At 37.7% G+C, this 18,066-nt stretch overlaps 1 long non-coding RNA gene across 3 annotated transcripts in view; it reads left to right on the top strand.

Moving 5' to 3' along the window:
- The first annotated feature begins 5,057 nt into the window (after positions 1 to 5,057).
- The window catches only part of LOC121321896, a 32,711-nt gene continuing 19,702 nt past the window's right edge, over positions 5,058 to 18,066 (top strand). For all 3 annotated transcript variants that reach the window (XR_005950981.1, XR_005950982.1, XR_005950980.1), the window contains exons 1-2: positions 5,058 to 5,311; positions 5,647 to 5,749. This is a non-coding gene — a long non-coding RNA (uncharacterized LOC121321896). The remainder of the gene's footprint in view (positions 5,312 to 5,646; positions 5,750 to 18,066) is intronic.

Here is an 18,066-nt window from a genome sequence, read left to right as displayed (position 1 = left end):
CAAGGTTTTCTTCATTTAAGGTTTTCCCTTTTGTTCTCCAAACATGCTGGTTCATTTTTGGGAAAAAAAGTTATATTTTAGATTCATGGACTAGATAGGTTTGTTGAAGAATGCTTATTCCTGTTCATATTTCATTAATAACATTGCTGATACCAACCCAAAACCATAGAACTGGTTATTGCAACAGATAAATGTAGCAAGCAAGCTCAGGCCATACAGTACCTGTACATGTTTGAATCCATCTAAGCCTCAGTGACTAAATATCATTTTGTTACAAAGGCAGTCAAACACAACACACATTGGAGTCCTTACTTTAATCTAAATTCATTTGTTTTATTCTCTAGTCACAACAATTTAGCATTTATTATGCTGGAAAAGATAACTTTGCAATCTGGAGTGTACAGCTTGCTAGGTTAGTAATCCGTAGCATGTCCTGGACCTTATTTTAGCTACACAAATTAAGAAAGGAATACAGTCATTTGAACAGTCTAAAACTAGCTAGGAATTGTTCAAAACACACCACCTGTTCTCAGCTGGGACTAAGTTGTTTCTTGCTAGTTTAATGCCATACCAATAAAATGTTTTATTTTTCTTTCTGAAGAATTGCTTTTGCCTTTGCACTAGTTACTAAATAGGGCCCTTTGAGTTTAATTCTTAACTGTTTTTGCAAACCCCTTTAGAGCTACATCTCAATTCCATTGGGATCCAGTCCTTTTCCAATGGGTTCAAGCCGTTTGGAAGAGAAAATCATGTGTTATTTTTAAATTGTTAGTAAGATTGTTAGACAATTTTAGTTTTTCTACTCACATTCCAAACACATGGCAAAAAAAAAAAAAAAGCCAAAGCAGGAGATAACACCGTGTAACAATTTATTTATTTTTGTTCCTGGGTAGTAAGTGTTATTTCCTAATTGCTTATGCCTCAAAAGTATAGAAAATGGCTATTATTCCCCACAGACTTTGCTTTTGTGACCAGGACAATGATATTTCAAAATATCACTATTTCCAATGGGAAAACGGACAAATGTGTGTCTTTTCATTCAGATAAAGTCAGAAAAAAACAACATATGAATCCAAATTAACATGTATTTATACTAAAGTAATACAAAAATGACTACAAAAGATTTAGAAGTGAGTAGCTTTTCGAGATTTACGATTATACTGTAAATACAGTATAATCGTAAATCTCAAAAAACTATTCACTTCACCCTTGTGCGCAGCACACATGTCCGCCATTGGCCACCTTCAGCACAAGAGGGAGACTGCCTGCAGCTCCCATCGTTAACACAAGAGGAAGGACCAGGACTTGATGCTGGTGTTCCTTGGAAGCCACAATATAGGCTGCTGAGGGAAGCATGGGGAAAAACAGCCTGGCCACAGCGGTTGCAAAGAGGGCCAACCCCACTGCAGCCACTGCCAGAGTGGCCAACCCCTGCACCATGACTGGTACTGACTCCATCACCATGAGGAGAAGTGGAGCTCCCGCTGTCGTCTTATTGGCCGGGGGCTCCCCTCCTTCTGTCACCTAAAAAAGGTCTGCTGCTGCCATCACATTTGGAGGGACCGCTCCTGTCCTGTCCATCACCACCTGGGGTTGCCTGTCCCACACCACCTGGGGTTGCCGAGCCTGCAACACCTAGGGCTACCGAGCCTGCATCTGCCTGCTTGCCATCGCCTGGGGATGCCTGCTCGCCATCGCCTGGGGATGACTTCTCACCATCACCTGGGGATGCCTGCTCGCCATCGCCTGGGGATGCTGGTTCGCCATCGCCAGGGGATGCCTTCTGACTGCATCGTCAAGGGTTGCCTTCTGGTCTGCATCGTCAAAGGTTGCCTGCTGCTCTGCATCGCCTGGGGTTGCCTGCTGCTCTGTATTGCCTGGGGTTGCCTGCTGCTCTGCATCGCCTGGGGTTGCCTGCTGCTTTGCATCGCCTGGGGTTACCTGCTGCTCTGCATTGCCTGGGGTGGCCTGCTGCTCTACCCAGCCTGGGGAGGCTATTTCGCCATCTCCTGGGGGTACTAATTTGCCACCGCATGGGGATGCCAGCACAACACTGCCCAGGGATGCCTGCCTGTCATCACCCAGGATGGTGTTAAATTCAGCAGCAGCACTTGCACTGCTGGAAATTCTGAGGCCCCAGAAAAGGGAGCTGCTGGCTACAGAGCACGAGGGAGAAGTTGAGCTCCCGCTGCTGCCTTCTTGGCCGGGGTCTCCCCTCCCGAGTTCACCTCCAGAGGGCTCGGAGCGGTCGCTGTCGGAGAGTCCAGAACTGCTGCGGGTTGGGGGTTTGGGACAGCCGTCACCTGGGGTCCTCTGCTTCGCCTGTGGTCACGAGCTCTGCTATCGCCTGGGGTCATCTGTTTGCTGTCACCTGGGGACATCTGCTCATCACAGCCAGGGGATGTCACCTATGTGCCATTGGCCGGGGTTGCCAGTGTGCCACAGCCTGAGTTGTCAGTGGTGGGCCAGAGGAATCCTCTGTTCCCACCCCAGGACTTTGAAGGGGACTTTTGGAGTTTTAAGAGGGGAGGTGACCATTGGGCCATGTGTGCTGTGCACAAGGGGGGTGAGTGTGATGGGGTGCCCGCCCCTTGAGTGTATTTATATATTAGTATTATTTTCATTGCATTATTACTATAGCGGGCGGTCATAAATTGTCCATCATTATTATTTGTTATTTGAGACTGCCGAAAAGCCGGCTTTATAATGTTTAGTTGGCGTAGATGGTGTTAAATCCCCAATCTCTATAACCTTGTGGGAATGTGGCTGGAGACTTAATAAGGTAATTGTTTGATTTAATAGGTAATTAAGGCTCCAGCAACAGAATAGAAAAGGACCCACTCCGGGCTCATTGAATGGAGAACTTAGGAGAAAGAAAGTAATATTGAGAGAGAGAGAGAGAGAGAGAGAGAGAGAGAGAATGCTAACGAGACTGCTAGGTTTAAAGTTACTTGTTTTTGTAAAGTTCAGTTATTGTTTGTGTTTGTTTAGTTTTGGCCAATGTGTCCTTTTCTTGTGTAGTTTCTGTAAAAGTGTTTCATTTATTATTTAATAAATATACTGCTGCAACAGTTTCAGCCCCGTACCTCTGTCTGCAGTGTACTGCTTTCTGGCTCTGATGACACCAGGCACGTCACTCAAGCCTACTCTGTCATAGACCTATTTTAGAGTACTACTGTTTTGTCTAGATACAATACAATACTAAGAAGCTTGAGTCTTTGTAAAAATGTGCTTGAAAGGTTGTATTGAATGACTGGAATTGGGATTCTACTCATGATAACCTTCTTAGTTGCTCCTCTTTTAAACCACTAAGTGGAAGAAAGTCCTATTTTATCCTTGCTCACTTGTATAAGGTTTTGCATTCATTTTTAGGGAATGCTTTGCAGCAGCAATTTTTCTTTACATTTCAACCTTTGATGAATATCTAATTATGGGCGTTCCTGCATAAATTTGCAAAAAGGGGGCGGACATAGTGCAAATGAGGGTTCACAAATATTATAATGAGATGTACTAAAGCTGCAGACAATTACAGGACTTACAATTGCATCAATTTGTTCAGAACCTTTGAAAGCATGTTTTAATCAGTCGCAACTTTCAATTGTTGCTGGCATTTCCCAGTCCGCTTTTTCTTGTGTGTTGCCAGTTGTGCTCAATGCATTTTTGAGTACCTAGTTTTCACTTAAGTCAAGGTATACTTACAAGCCTTCTGTGGAAGGGTGGTGGGCAATTCACTGACACACACGGGAGACAGAAGGTTTCGTTTCGACACCGTACTGGTGCCCAGTTTTATTATTTTCTTTATTTTTCTCTGAAGCCCACAGAGGGCACTGTTGTCTGTGGCCTGAGTACCAACAATGGTAGCCAGGTCCACAGTATTACCAATACCGATACAGTCCAATGCTTTCGCACTCACAGGTGCTGAAAAGAATAATGAAAACAAAAGACGAAGTAAAAAGGGAAAATAAAACACAGTAATAAAACAACAATACAAAAGTGCTGCTTACGCAGTGCCCCCCACTGCCGCTATGCCAGTCAGCTCGGGTCTCTGTCCTACGCTTCTCTGTGCACTATACAATGGGGTGGCCAAGGTTCCAGAGACATCGAAGATTAACATAGAAATTATGTCCTTAGCTAATACCACATTACAGAAAAAGGAAAAAAGTCCTACTGCCTTTAAACCAGAGGTTGTCACAATTGTCATGTCACATACCAGTGTTTCCAGCAGGGACCACCAGGTGTACCAGTAATCTACACATAAACAGGTAGTTTCAAAATTCTTTCCAACATCGGTGAAATTTAGTCTTGTGTGAGTTGGCCATTACTTTTTATCCCAGGTAATTCTCAGAGGTCCTCTGATGATTTTACAGGACATCAGGACCTTAAATTTCAAACTCAGGCATCCTGTATCTTTTTACTCCTGTGCGAAGTGACCATATCAGCCTTTGCAATAAACCATAATGTAATATTAAAATTGGTACGATCTGTCCTGATATTCTACAGTTCAGAAAAACACAACAATTGGGCATAACCAAATTGAGGACAGGCAAAAATACAAAACATAATTGGCAACTCTTAAGAAAAATGAATGCTTAATGGTGCATTTGAAGATACGCCACAAGTCAGACTGTAATGTGACATGAGGGGAGAGCGATATTAAAATTATTGATGGGGTACCCAAGTAACTGCGGGGAGTACCACTTTAAGAATGTTGCACATGGGATGCATGAGTTGTTTAATTGGGGATGCACACCACCAGATAGGTGGGGCTATAAAAAGCTTGTATTCAGAACAGAAAGAGAGAGAACCTGGAAGACAAAGCTGGCTGGAAAGGGCTGAGAAGAAAGCAGCAGAGCAGATACAGAGACAGACACAGAAGTGGTTGTCGATACAAATATAGACACAGATAATCAAGACGGAATGGAAAGAAAGAAGTCCAGAAGCCAACCGGCAGCACGGTAACCTCGCGGCACAATCACATCCCCACAGAGATGAGTAACAGTTTTGACCTGAAGGCAGTGCGTTCTGGGGATATAGGCTAATAAAGGGGTGATGCGTGGATGATAAATAGCTGGCGAAAGTATTATTGTTGACGCACTTAGTGTTCTGTTTGTTTTACTTCCTTTAGTTGTAGGAGTGGAGAGTACGAGTGGGTTGAGGACATCGGAAACAGTGCAGCGTTAAGAGCAAGGAAAGGAGGAGCCATCTTTGGCTTAGAACAGAAGCAGTGGTACAGTTGCCTGCAGGAAGTCGGCTATAACCATCAAACTAACAGCCAACAGAATCGGATAGAGACTGAGAGAATTGGGATTGGGTATGTTTTAGTCTATAGTTTTAGTATGTATTTTTATGTGTATATGTATATATATATATATATATATATATATATATATATATATATATATATATATATATATATATATATATATGTATATATGGGTTGTGGGATGTATGGTAAAGTATGTAACAATGCATAAATAAGTAACAATGAAAACAATCCTGTTTTCACAACAAATAACTGTCTGTATAATGGGTATTGTGTGTAGTGGGGGTAAAATGGCTGCTGACTAAAGTACTACGTTTCCCAGAAAGCCATAGTAAAAATCGTTGAAGTTAATTGTGTAACAAGATGCATGTGTGTTTTGTTAGGGCGGGGTCTTGGCTGTATAAAGCCAGCCTCGAATCCAGTTCAGAGGGGACACTACCAGGGAGAAGGTTGTAGAGCAAGAGATGGTGTTTCTGAAAGATTTCGGTAAGTCCTCCAGAAGAACTGTTACTGTGTGGAATAGTTGTGCTGTTGGTAAAATTACCAATTGTTTTCTGTACAGGGAAACAGCTTAGCTGTCCTGTCTTAGATAGTGGTTAGTTAGCTCTCTTTGTTGGAGTAGGTTTTTGTTTGTTTATTTTTGTTTTGCCAACCACAGTACATAATAAACATACGCTACGGCGTTTCACTGCAACTCCTGTGTTTTGCGTATATATATATATATATATATATAGATATATAATATATATATATATATATCTATATAGATATAGATATATATATATATATATATCTATATATATATAATAGATATTCTCCCCTGCCAGCCTCAAGTCTGCCCCGGACTTGCTCACCAGGCTACAGTCCGACGAGTGCATGCCGGGGTACCTGCGTCCACTCTGACACCAATGTAGCGTTCCCAGTTCCCACAGCCAGGTGTGTCACACAGGGCGAGGCATTCCAGACACAGGTGGAGGGCAGGTGCAAACCCAGGACTTCTTGCGCTAAAGCATATCGCCGATACGACTGTACAAAAGAGCAGGCTGTATATCGGGCTTATGTCTTTGTAACTGATTACGTCACCTACCAGCCCTGCTGTTGCCTTCCCCCATGCACGATACTATATATAGATAGATAGATGGATATACCTGGATTTATGTAGTGGATAGCTTTATATTGCTTACGTGTGTTTCTGCATTGTTTTATATAGTTTATGTAATTTTACACTTGATAATAGTAACCTCCAAGTAACTGTATGTGGGATGGGATATTATGATATAATTTATGTAATACTTGGAGACAAGAATATTGCTTATTTATATTGTGTACGTAATATTCTTAGTTGTGAGAAGGCGTGGTCAAGTAGTAATATTGTGATACTGTTTGAAGAAAATACATTATTCATTGTCTCATTCACCTCTCCTCGTGTGTATGCTTGCGCAGGCTCAGGGCCAGGAGCTGGCTTACGGTGGAATCTGCTTATTGCTGCTAATGATTTATTGGACCTGTGACAGATATGTATGAAAATGCATATAGTTGAAAGCACGAAATGGTTATTGTAGCATTTGGAAAAGAAGGTAAAACAAGATTAGTTATTTAAATCCGGTTCATTGTTTACATATCATGCGCAAAAGCGACTTCTCTGTCCACAACATTGCATTTCATTTCATTTACTGACTTTTGTTGATTAAAAACTAATCTACGTCGGGGAGGCTACTAGACATCCTCTGCTTTTGACCAAGGTTATAAAATTAGTATGTTTTTACCTGCTTAGTAATGTTTCTAAACGTGATTGCGAAGTGAAACATCATAGTTCAAGTTTGGAGTTTAGTTCATTTTTACTTAAACATTTTTATAAATTATTACCCATCTGCAAAAATCTCCATTGCCACTACTGCAGAGATGTTATTGAAACTCAGTAATTGTGCAAACAAGGAAACCGAGGGACTGCATTATTTTTTGTTGAGTAATTAACACTTATTAGTCCATTGAATTTATACCTAACAGACTTTTTTTAAATTTGTATATTACAAAGTAAAGCATAAACTAACACTATGTAACACAATTTTTGTTCCTGGGTAGTAAGTGTTATTTCCTAATTGCTTATGCCTCAAAAGTATAGGACATGGCTATTATTCCCCACAGACTTTGCTTTTGTGACCAGGGCAGTGATATTTCAAAATATCACTATTTCCAATGGGAAAAGGGGCAAATCTGTGTCTTTTCGTTCACAGAAAGTCAGAAAAAAGCAACATATGAATCCAAATTAACATGTATGTATACTAAAATAATACAAAAATGACTACAAAAGATTTAGGAGTTTCGAGATTTACGATTATACTGTAAATACAGTATAATCGTAAATTGAAAAACTACTCGCTTCTAAATCTTTTGTAGTCATTTTTGTATTTCTCATTGGAAATAGGTAGATTTCAAAATATCACTGTCCTGGTCACAAAAGCAAAGTTTGTGGGGAATAATAGCCATTTTCTATACTTTTGAGGCATAAGCAATTAGGAAATAACACTTACTACCCAGGAACAAAAAAAAAAAAAAAATTGTTACACGGTGTAATCAAAGAACAAAAAAAAAACTTCAATAGAGAGAACATTGATAATATTTCTAGCACAAGTTAGTACTCAGTTGTTAAAGTACAAATCTTATATACACACACACACACATATATACGGTGTGTGTAATTATAATGCCATATGTTTATATATATATATATCTATATATTATAATATATATATATATATCTATTATATAATATTCGCATATATATATATAGATATAATATATATATATATATATATATATATATATATATATATATATATATATATATATATATAATGCATTATATTTTTGTAAAATAATAAATTATTGTTACTTTACCTGTAATTATTCGTGGAAAAATTTCGTTTAAAAATTCAAAAATGTTTTTATGCGATTTAATTTTAAACTTTACCTTCTACTAGTTTTGAGTTACAAGCAGATGCACCTCAGGAACACCTCAAAAGAGCAATTTAAGTGTCTAAATGCTTTGTAAATCTCACAAAGGAATGTCTCGGGTCAGTAAACCAGCCATGCATATGTTAAAATAAAAAGACCGCTAGAGTGCACAAGTGACTATAGGAGCATGTAAATTTACATGTTTCAGAATAACTCTTGCACAAATGACCTGTCTAACCCAAACAGTCCTGCTAGGCGAGCAAAAAGTAATGTATTAAAATAGGTCCCTTTGTGTTTCCTCAACCAAAATTGAGTTTGTTTTGATGAAGGATGCAAGTCAATAGGAGGCAGTGTGGTCCAGTGGTTAAAGAAATGGGCTTGGAACCAAGAGGTCCCTTGTTCAAATCCTATCTCGGCCACTGACTCGTTGTGTGATCCTGAGCAAGTCACTGAAACTTGGCTATGCAACCTGGCTTTAACATGTGTTTCTTTGGTTATAAAAAGCATTACTTTTGATACTGTAGTACAGTGGTTTTCAACCATTGTTTTGTTTTTTTAAACTGTACCGCTTCTGTCTGGATAGTTCAGCTCAAGTACCCCCTTACAATTTTTGCTGTACTGAATGGTACCACAGTTTCAACAAAAGGCAAAATTTAATTAACAAATATATTTTTACTATATAATGTGTTACGACCTTTTATTAAAGCCAACTTATAAATGATTCAAAGGGACTTGGTATATCTTTCTGTTGCTTTGCACTTTCGGTAGACTTTTTGTTTTTCTTTTGCAAGTAAGAAATGTATACATTTTTGACAAGAAATGATACACAGGATAATCTGGATATACAAAACTCTATCAAACACCAAAAACAAATTCAACCAGCCTCTATCACTGTTACGAAATGCAGCTGCGCCTTATAAATAAAGCAAAAAACCTTTATTTTTTTTATTTACTGGAGCATTTATACTTCTAAAATACAGAGATTGTGCTTCACTGATTAGTATTCAATTATACGGCGGATTGAAAATTGCAAAGTTCATGAGCAACACATAGCGCACTCAATAGTCAGAATTGCCAGACACCTGCCCACTCTTTTATACAGTGATAACAGCGTTATGCTTTAGTGCGAGAGGTCCTGGGTTCGCACCCGCCCTCCGCCTGGGCGTGGATTGCCTCGCCCTGTGTGTTGTGCCTGCCTGTGCTAACTGAGATCGCTACAGTATACTAAGTTTCACTTTGTTTCTGTGCAATGACTAATGAAAAAGTTATACATGTTTGAAAGAACAGAATGTCCTAGCAAGCTGAAATTGTCACAAAAAGATACACAGTACATATTAAACAATGTATTTTCCAAGGTCACATTTTCATTATTTGGAATGGTAATTGAATAACGCAAAATAGAATTTGAAGAATTTTAAGTTTTCTTAATAGGTTTCACTTCAGTGGATAAAGGTACAAAGAGATGAAATTGATTCTTAATCTTAATTTCAGTTACAAATGTTTATTCTTTAGTAACGGTTTATATGGTTTAAAAATCTTTTATGAAATAAAAATGTTTATTTATCTTATGACGTACACATTACATTTTATTGAACTAATTTGAATGTACAGCTTACACTTTTGTTTAGGTATTTGTTGAGTGGTTATATACAGTCTTTTCCCTTTTTTTTTTTTTTTTTTTTTTTTTGCTGTAATGTTTTATGCCAAATGTTATAATATTACAAGATTATGTATATAACCACTTATAACGGAATCCTAAATAAAGATTATATGCTTGTTTACCTTCTATTTATGTTTTTAGTTTCAACCTAAATGAGATCTGAATCAAAGGGAACGATTGGGAAAGAGATGTAGATATATATATATATGAGATAGATAGATAGATATAAATATCTATATCTATCTCCTCAATAAATGCATTAGATGGCTGATTGTGGGTTTAACTTAAAGCAACATGTTAGGTTAGTCTTTTCACAGTTTTACTTTTTAACATTCCACTGCTGTTTATAGCAGTAGGGAGCAGCCAACCTCGACTCAATTGCAGAACTTTATCCCTACCACTTCCCTAATTAATTAACCCCGCTGGAGATCTGAAAGTCTTGCAATGGAATGGAAGAGTCGAGGTTCCCCACCTCAGGCTGACAACAGCACATTAAGTGATTATTATTATTTTTTTTTTACCGGTTAATTAGCAGGCAGTTAATTGATGTGCAAACATCAAATAGGAGTGTGTAGTTAGAAAACAGATGTCAGTGAGTTCTGGTTTTAATTCCAAATTGGATGCTAGTTATTGGGGCCGATTTCAGCCAAAATTTAGTTTACCTTTTGGGAAATCCTTGCGCTATTAATTGAAATCTCAAAAAATGCAGTAATACAAATAAAATATAATGTCCCAACAATGGTCAAACTATATACTGTACATAATCAGCATTGTTCAGAGGGAGAGAGTGCTGAGGTGCATTCAATAGCTGTTTTAAAAGAGTTTTAAAAAGTTCTGTCTCTAATTGTCGTAACTGCTCTTCATATTCAGTCTACCAGGCTAAGAGTCTTAAGTCTGCTTTCTGCTCGCTTGTCACTGGTTTCAGTAACTGCAATACAGTACTGTCAGTTGGCTTGCACTATACTGTTCTCAATTTAATTACATTAAGACCGCCCTGTTCTGCACAGATACTCTGATTTCGCACTAATGCGCGCTTCCGCATAGATCAGATGATTTTTGCACAAATACATTTTGATAACGTACAGTATTAAAACGCACGGATTATCGAAACAAATTATTGAAACACCGGTTAACGCAAGTCTACTGTATTATATTGATGTGTTGTATCTTTTAAAAAAAAATCAATAACTTATTTCTGCCCTGTTAAGTTATGCTGTTTAAGTAGTTATGCACAGAATGTGTTATACATTTTAGTTCCACAACTTAATACAGTTTTATTTAACATCAGTTACAAAGCTTTGAAAATTACTCCTTCAGTGTATGTTTTCACCTCTTGCCTGCTGTTATGGCCTAATGTGTCTTTGGAACAAATGTGACTAAAATTATTCAGGAAACACAAAGCAAAAATTGTGAACAGACTCTCTAAGGCTAAAAGCTTATTGACTAGCAAAATCAGGTTTTGATTAAGTTAGTTAGATGTACGAGTGAGCCTAAGTGGTTAATGCGGGCTTCACAAGCACATAAATTGTGTAAAATTCAGTATAAGCTGAAAATGTTGCTTAATTTCATTAAGCTTACGATTCACAAATCAATTGTCAGTACTTACCAACTATCTAATTTTTATAAATGACATATGCAGAAGATGCATGATAATTTCTAGAAGAAACATCGGTACACAAAGAATAACTACAGTTATTATTTCAAATCTCCATTCTCTTCATAGATATTTATAACAAACCTCAACCAAGGTGTTAAAAGCTATACTAACAACAATTCATGTTTTTCTACCATTAAAGTAGAAAATGCAATATAAGAAACGGACTATGAACAACATAAGAATACGGTAATTATCTACCCGTATACATTTAAAAACATGTAAAAAAAGACTGACATTGCTTACTATATAAAGTAACATGTCATACAATTGCAAACTAAAGCAATTTTAATTTTGGATTTGAAATGTTTCACTAATTAAGAACACTAATACAATATTACATCTGTTTAAGTAAGTCTTTGGTTGATACAATGTTAAAGTACAGCATTTAGCAGTGCATCAGCTGTTTCCAAGGTGATTTGTCACTTTTGACCTTTTTCATATTTGGGGTAGAAATAATGGTGATCGTGGGCTACTGGAGGACTTGTTCTTGTTTTCATTTTGCTGAGTGCTCCATGTTTCCTAACACTTGTCTGCTCTCCATTTGCTCCCTAAATAAAACTTGTTACTTCAGCAAATGTGAACCTGAATCAGTCTTTAATTATTAGCAACATTTTTGGTTCAGTAGTATAGTGTAAAACCTCTACATTAACAAGTTCACACAATGGCTTATTGACCTTCTTTACGTAATATAATAACCTTTCCACTGCTCCATGCCCAGGGGTTTGAATCGGTTTGTAATGATAGCTTGATTAGTTCTGCAGTAGGAATAGCAAACAATCCTGGGTGCAATTACTGAAAGGTAGTAGTCTGAAGTATCCACTCCATATGGGCATGACTGGAACCCAATTTAGATCATTCTGCTAGTACACAAATGGCATTATCCTTTAGATCGAAACAGGACTTTTATATGACAGAATAAAACAATACATGCAATGCTACATAGTGTCTACTGTACATTTTATAATATGTGAACTCTAATTTGAATAGTATTTATTTAAACTATGGTTATAACGTATTATTTGGTAATTTACTGCAGTATTCAAGAGTATATTACAATTTATATTAATTGGAAGTAAATTGCTGTTTTCTGTATTGTGTGGTGGTATGAACAACAGAGCCCAAATGGTAAAGATGTTGTGCATAAAAAAAGTAAAAATAAGCTGCTCATAGGAAAGGTATCAAATACAGACAACACATTTTATGGGCTGTTTTGTAATGGATACTGCAGTAAGTCTTGAAGTAAAGGTTGACAAATATTGTCATAAAGTATGCTTTATACTACAAACCAATTTGTAGTAAACCAATATCTCTACCCTACACACACTGTATGGCTACATGCCTGTTAGAGTATTGTTGGCAAAGTCTTTCTCTAATGTTTCCCCATGCATATAAAGCATTCAATCATATAATATACGGTGGCTTTCAAAAGTATTCACCCCCCTTGGACTTTTCAACATTTTATTGTGTTACAACATGGAATCAAAATCAAGTTAATTAGGAGTTTTTGCTACTGATCAACACAAAAGTCCATAATGTCAAAGTGAAAAATAAAATCTACAAAATGTTCTAAATTAATTTCAAATACAAAACATAAAATAATTGATTGCATAAGTATTCACCCCCTTTGCCAGGACACACCTAAATAAGCTCTAGTGCAACCAATTGTCTTTAGAAGTCACAATTTTTTGAATGGTGTCCATCTGTGTGCAATTAAGGTGTTTCACATGATTTCAGGTTAAATACACCTGTCTCTGGGAGGTCCCACAGTTGGTTGGTACATTTCCTAACAAAAACTACAAAAAGAAAGTCATTGTTGAAAAAAACTCACATCTTCTTCTACTTGGTCTCAGGTCTCCCACATGCCTTCTGGAAAACTCTAGCCGAGATTTGATGTGAGGTGTTTTTTTTTTTTTTTTTTTTTTTTTTTTTTCTTCAACAATGACTTTCTTTTTGCCACTCTCCCATAAAGGACAGTTTTGTGAAGCACCCGGGCTATTGTTGCCGTATGCACAGTGTCTCCCAGCTCAGCTGTGGAAGACTGTAACTCCTTTAGAGTTGCCATAGCCCTCTTGATGGCATCCCTGATTATTGCCCTTCTTGCTTGGATACTCGGTTTTTGAGGACGCCCTGTTCTAGACAGATTCACAGTTGTGCCGTATTCTCTCCATTTCTTAATAATGGACTTTGCTGTGCTCCGAGGGATATTCAGTGCCTTGGAAATGTTCTTATATCCTACCCCTGATTGGTGCTTTTGGAGAACCTTATTCCAGATTTGCTTTGAATGTTCCTTTGTCTTCATAATGTAGTTTTTGTTAGGAAATGTACTAACCAACTGCGGGACCTCTAGGAGACAGGTGTATTTAACCTGAAATCATGTGACACACTTTAATTGCACACAGGTGGACTCCATTCAACTAATTATGTGACTTCTAAAGACAACTGGTTGCACCAGAGCTTATTTAGGTGTGTCATAGCAAAGGGGGTGAATACTTAAGCAATCAATTATTTTATGTTTTGTATTTGTAATTAATTTAGAACAATATGTAGATTTTATTTTTCACTTTGACATTATGGACTCTTTTTGTGTTGATCAGTGGCAAAAACTCCTAATTAAATCCATTTTGATTCCATGTGATAACACAATAAAATGTGGAAAAGTCCAGGGGGGGGTGAATACTTTTGAGAGCCACAGTACATAATGGAAATACTTAAAGTAACCAGTAAGATTGTAGTTTATTTGAGTATTGTTACGGTTCTCTAGTTCTAACACTGAAACTAAATGTAAAAATAACACATGCCATGTAGCCACATAAGACTTAGGAAGTCAATCTGTCTTTTAAAGCTGAATTATAACTGTCTATCTTTTATTTGTCACTAATAAGATTAGAGCCAAAAAGCCAGGGTTAGGCGATATTGCTTATTTCCATTATGCATTGAATCTTCCAAGAAAAATTGCTTCAGACTTATCTTCAACAGAATGGAGTAAATAAAAAAGGGAGGCTGTTTTAAATCCCTACCTGAAGGGCTATACTTTTTTTTTTCCCTCTAATAGGCTTTGATTTCTGAAAACTCACCTTTATTAAAGGTAATTCAACTGGGTCAGAGTTCCTTGTTAGTTGGAAATTCATGGATGTATGCAGCTTCTGCACCTCAATGGAGGGCTTGTTAGTTTTTATGGAAAACAAAACATGACATTAATTATCTAACAAGACCATTACTAATGGATGTTAGATCATGTTTAATTTCTTAAACATTTAATCAAGACAATCTGAAAGCAAGGATTGCAAACAGAGATTAAATTAACCTAGTGTACTGCTAGATATCATTCAAAAATGGAAACACATGTTTGCCAAAACATAGGATAATGGATATGCATAGCATGTAACATTTAAGGAATAGTTCTATTACCTACAATCACTTGTATTTTCAATTGTATTGGACTCACCCCCAAACAGCAATAGTTAGTGAATGGTGTAGTCAGTTCCAGTTTTCTTATACTTTTGGATGAGGAAAATAAATAAACCAATGAGGCCACACAATGAGGCTCCATTAACATAGTAATTACAGCAGTTAAACGATAGTTATTTTACATTGTATATAAATCAGCCCGCACTTTTAGCCAGTTATGAGAAAGATAACAAGTCCAGAGAAAGTTAGACCAAGAGTAGAATTTTTGATACCACAAAAATAAATGGGTTTAGGTCTTGATTGAAATAATGACCTGGATTGGAATGGGTTAGGGTTGAGCCAGGTTTGTGCTCTACTGTAGTCGCAACAAATGAAATAGTCTTATGCGATTCATTTTTGCGCAACATTGGATCATCACAAAAACTGGCAGGTAGGTGGAGGATGATATGCAAAGGAAAATTGTGTATGATCTGACGGAGACACTCTGTGACCCATCGTTTGGCCACAGAGCGTTGTTCGGTAATTTATAAAATAATATCAAGCAACAAAATGCTGGTAAAACATTTAAATTACATATAACAGTTCACAGTTACCACCATTTTGTGTCATGCATTTATTAGTTTGTTGATACCAGTGCTTCTTGACAGTGCAATGTAGTAACATCAGTCAGAGCATTCTCATTTAGATAGCTCATATGTTAATAGGTTGTCAGCAATAAACCTGTGACTTCAAATTTCCCCTAAGAAAAACATCTAGGGGCATAAGGTCTAGTGACTTTGCAGGCCATGGAACAGGACCTTGTCTTCCTATCTGTCATCCTGTCAATTTGTCTTCTAACCAAGAATAGACATGTACATAACGACGCACAGGAGCACCATCATGCTGAAACATCACGTGCCAGAAACACAAAAGTTGGAACAAATTTACTACTATGAAGAATCATCCATGCAGATGACTTGTTAGTACCAGCCTCCTGTACTCCTGTTCTTGTTTACAATATTTACAATATTTATGTATACAGCACCTTTCAAATGACCTCAAAGCACTTTAACACAGATAACACAATAAAACAGCAGTGAAAAAATATTTAAAAACTTAGGTTAAAGCTCATTTATGAGCTTCTCTGACTAAAAAATGTGCAAAATCATTCTATTTAATTGGAAGCTTTTTTATAACCAAAAAAGCTTTCCTTTCCTCCTTTTGTTTTGTTTTCATTTTATTCACCTGGGGAAATGAAATTTAATATCAACATGTTTTTAATCTACATTTAAAAACAGTTAGTCACAGCTTCTCTGCTAAAAATGGGCAAATCATTTCATAATTGGAGCTTTATAACAAAAAGCCCTTCCTCCTGTTTTCATTTTATTAACCTTGGGAATAACCAACAATCCCACATTCTGTGACCTAAAATTGTGATTAGGAATGTATGGGGTCAGCAGTTCCTGTAAATAAATAGGCACTAGTCATTCAAGGCCTTGTAAGTTAAAAGCAGAACCTTGACAAGACTGCACAGGGAGCCAGTGCAAGGAGGCCATCACAGAGGTGATGTGTTTACTTTTCTTAGTTCTAGTCAGAACTCTAGCAGCAGCATTCTGAATGAGCTGCAAGTGAAACAAAAAAAGTTTGGAATACCAGAAAACAGTGCAGTGCAATAATCAACCCTAGATGACACAAAGACATGCATTAGTCAGCATCAGGTACAGAGATGAGTCTGAGTTTTGCAATATTTCTCGGATGATAAAATTGTGATTTTAGTTATTGACCATCTCGGGCTCAAAACTGTGGTTCCCAGCACCTTCTTCAGTGGTGATTCTCTTGCAATCTGCTATGCTTCTGGTCTGAAGGAATATTTCCATTAATCTGGTTATCGTTGATCTTGGAATTGAACCTCCATCAGGATGTTTTCTGCAAAAGCAGCAGCTATCTAGCTGGGTTATCAATAATTAGATAATTGGCCAACTGACCAGCCAGTTTATACAGGGATCTTATTATGCATGGAATCAAGCAATCTCCAACATAAATGGGTATAACATATCACACAGTATAATACAATACAATAGAAAATACCAAACTACCATCAAAAAAATACTATTTACTATTTAAGTAAAATAAAGACAATACTGTAACGGGCCAGAGATCGAAACCGAGAGAAGACATCTTCCAGAACTGGTTACAGGAGCATTTATATGAGCTGGAGGAAGAGAGGGGAGCTAGAGTAGGCACTGTGAGTAAGACTCGGGCAGTACGGACGAGACAGCAGTGAGCCGTCAGACAGTCCACCAAGCCCGGCTATGGAGAGCCGAGCTAAGGAACAGCACGCCGTTGCTACTCCTTTTCCTGGAGGTCATTGCCCTTCTCAGGGCTGTAGCAACCAGAGACCATCAGCTATTCAGCCCCCACTTCCACTCCTGCTGGAACTGTGGCCAGCTGAGGCACCTGCATGCATGATGCCCGACAGCAGCTACCTTCCACCTGGGTCAGTGGTTGTAGCGAGAAGGGGTCTGATAGTACAGTTAGGGGAGTAGGGCCCAGCTTCCCCCAGAAGCAGCTGACAGCCTGCCTGGTTCAAACTGCTGTGCACTGCTAAATGAAGCAACAGACTGTGTTCATAGAGTCAACAGGGAGAAGCTGAGTGACTTTTTAATATTTATTCCTGTACGGCATAGGGTAAGAGTTCAGCAGGCAACATTGGCAGGTTGTGGACAGCTGGGGCGACCCTGAATCACCAACTGTATCTTATTCTTAGTAATGTGAAAGTACAGTCTTTCGGATTAGCAATATAGCATAACGTATAGGGTTAGTTAGAAAGAGTAGTGTTCATGATGCAGTACTCCTTGCTAGCTAGATAACATATACAGCCTGTGAAGGCAAACTTTTGTCTTATGTTTTATTTTATGTTTTTTAAGACTGAACTGTGTAAAAGTAAACCATGCTTGGAGTTGGTATCCTAGCAACCGCACACTACTGTATTAAAACTGAAGCATTTGTAATTAAGTGTGAAATAAATCTTGCCGTCTGAGCGGCATTAAATAGAAATTCTAAATGCCTTCTAACATCTATGTAAGCGGCTCCTGATACCCTTTTATAGCCTGTATCATCATGTCATGATTATTGTAATATAGT

Source organism: Polyodon spathula, chromosome 1 (genome assembly GCF_017654505.1).
Source record: "Polyodon spathula isolate WHYD16114869_AA chromosome 1, ASM1765450v1, whole genome shotgun sequence".
Classification (NCBI taxonomy): domain Eukaryota; kingdom Metazoa; phylum Chordata; class Actinopteri; order Acipenseriformes; family Polyodontidae; genus Polyodon; species Polyodon spathula.
This window is presented reverse-complemented; position numbering and strand designations above follow the sequence as displayed.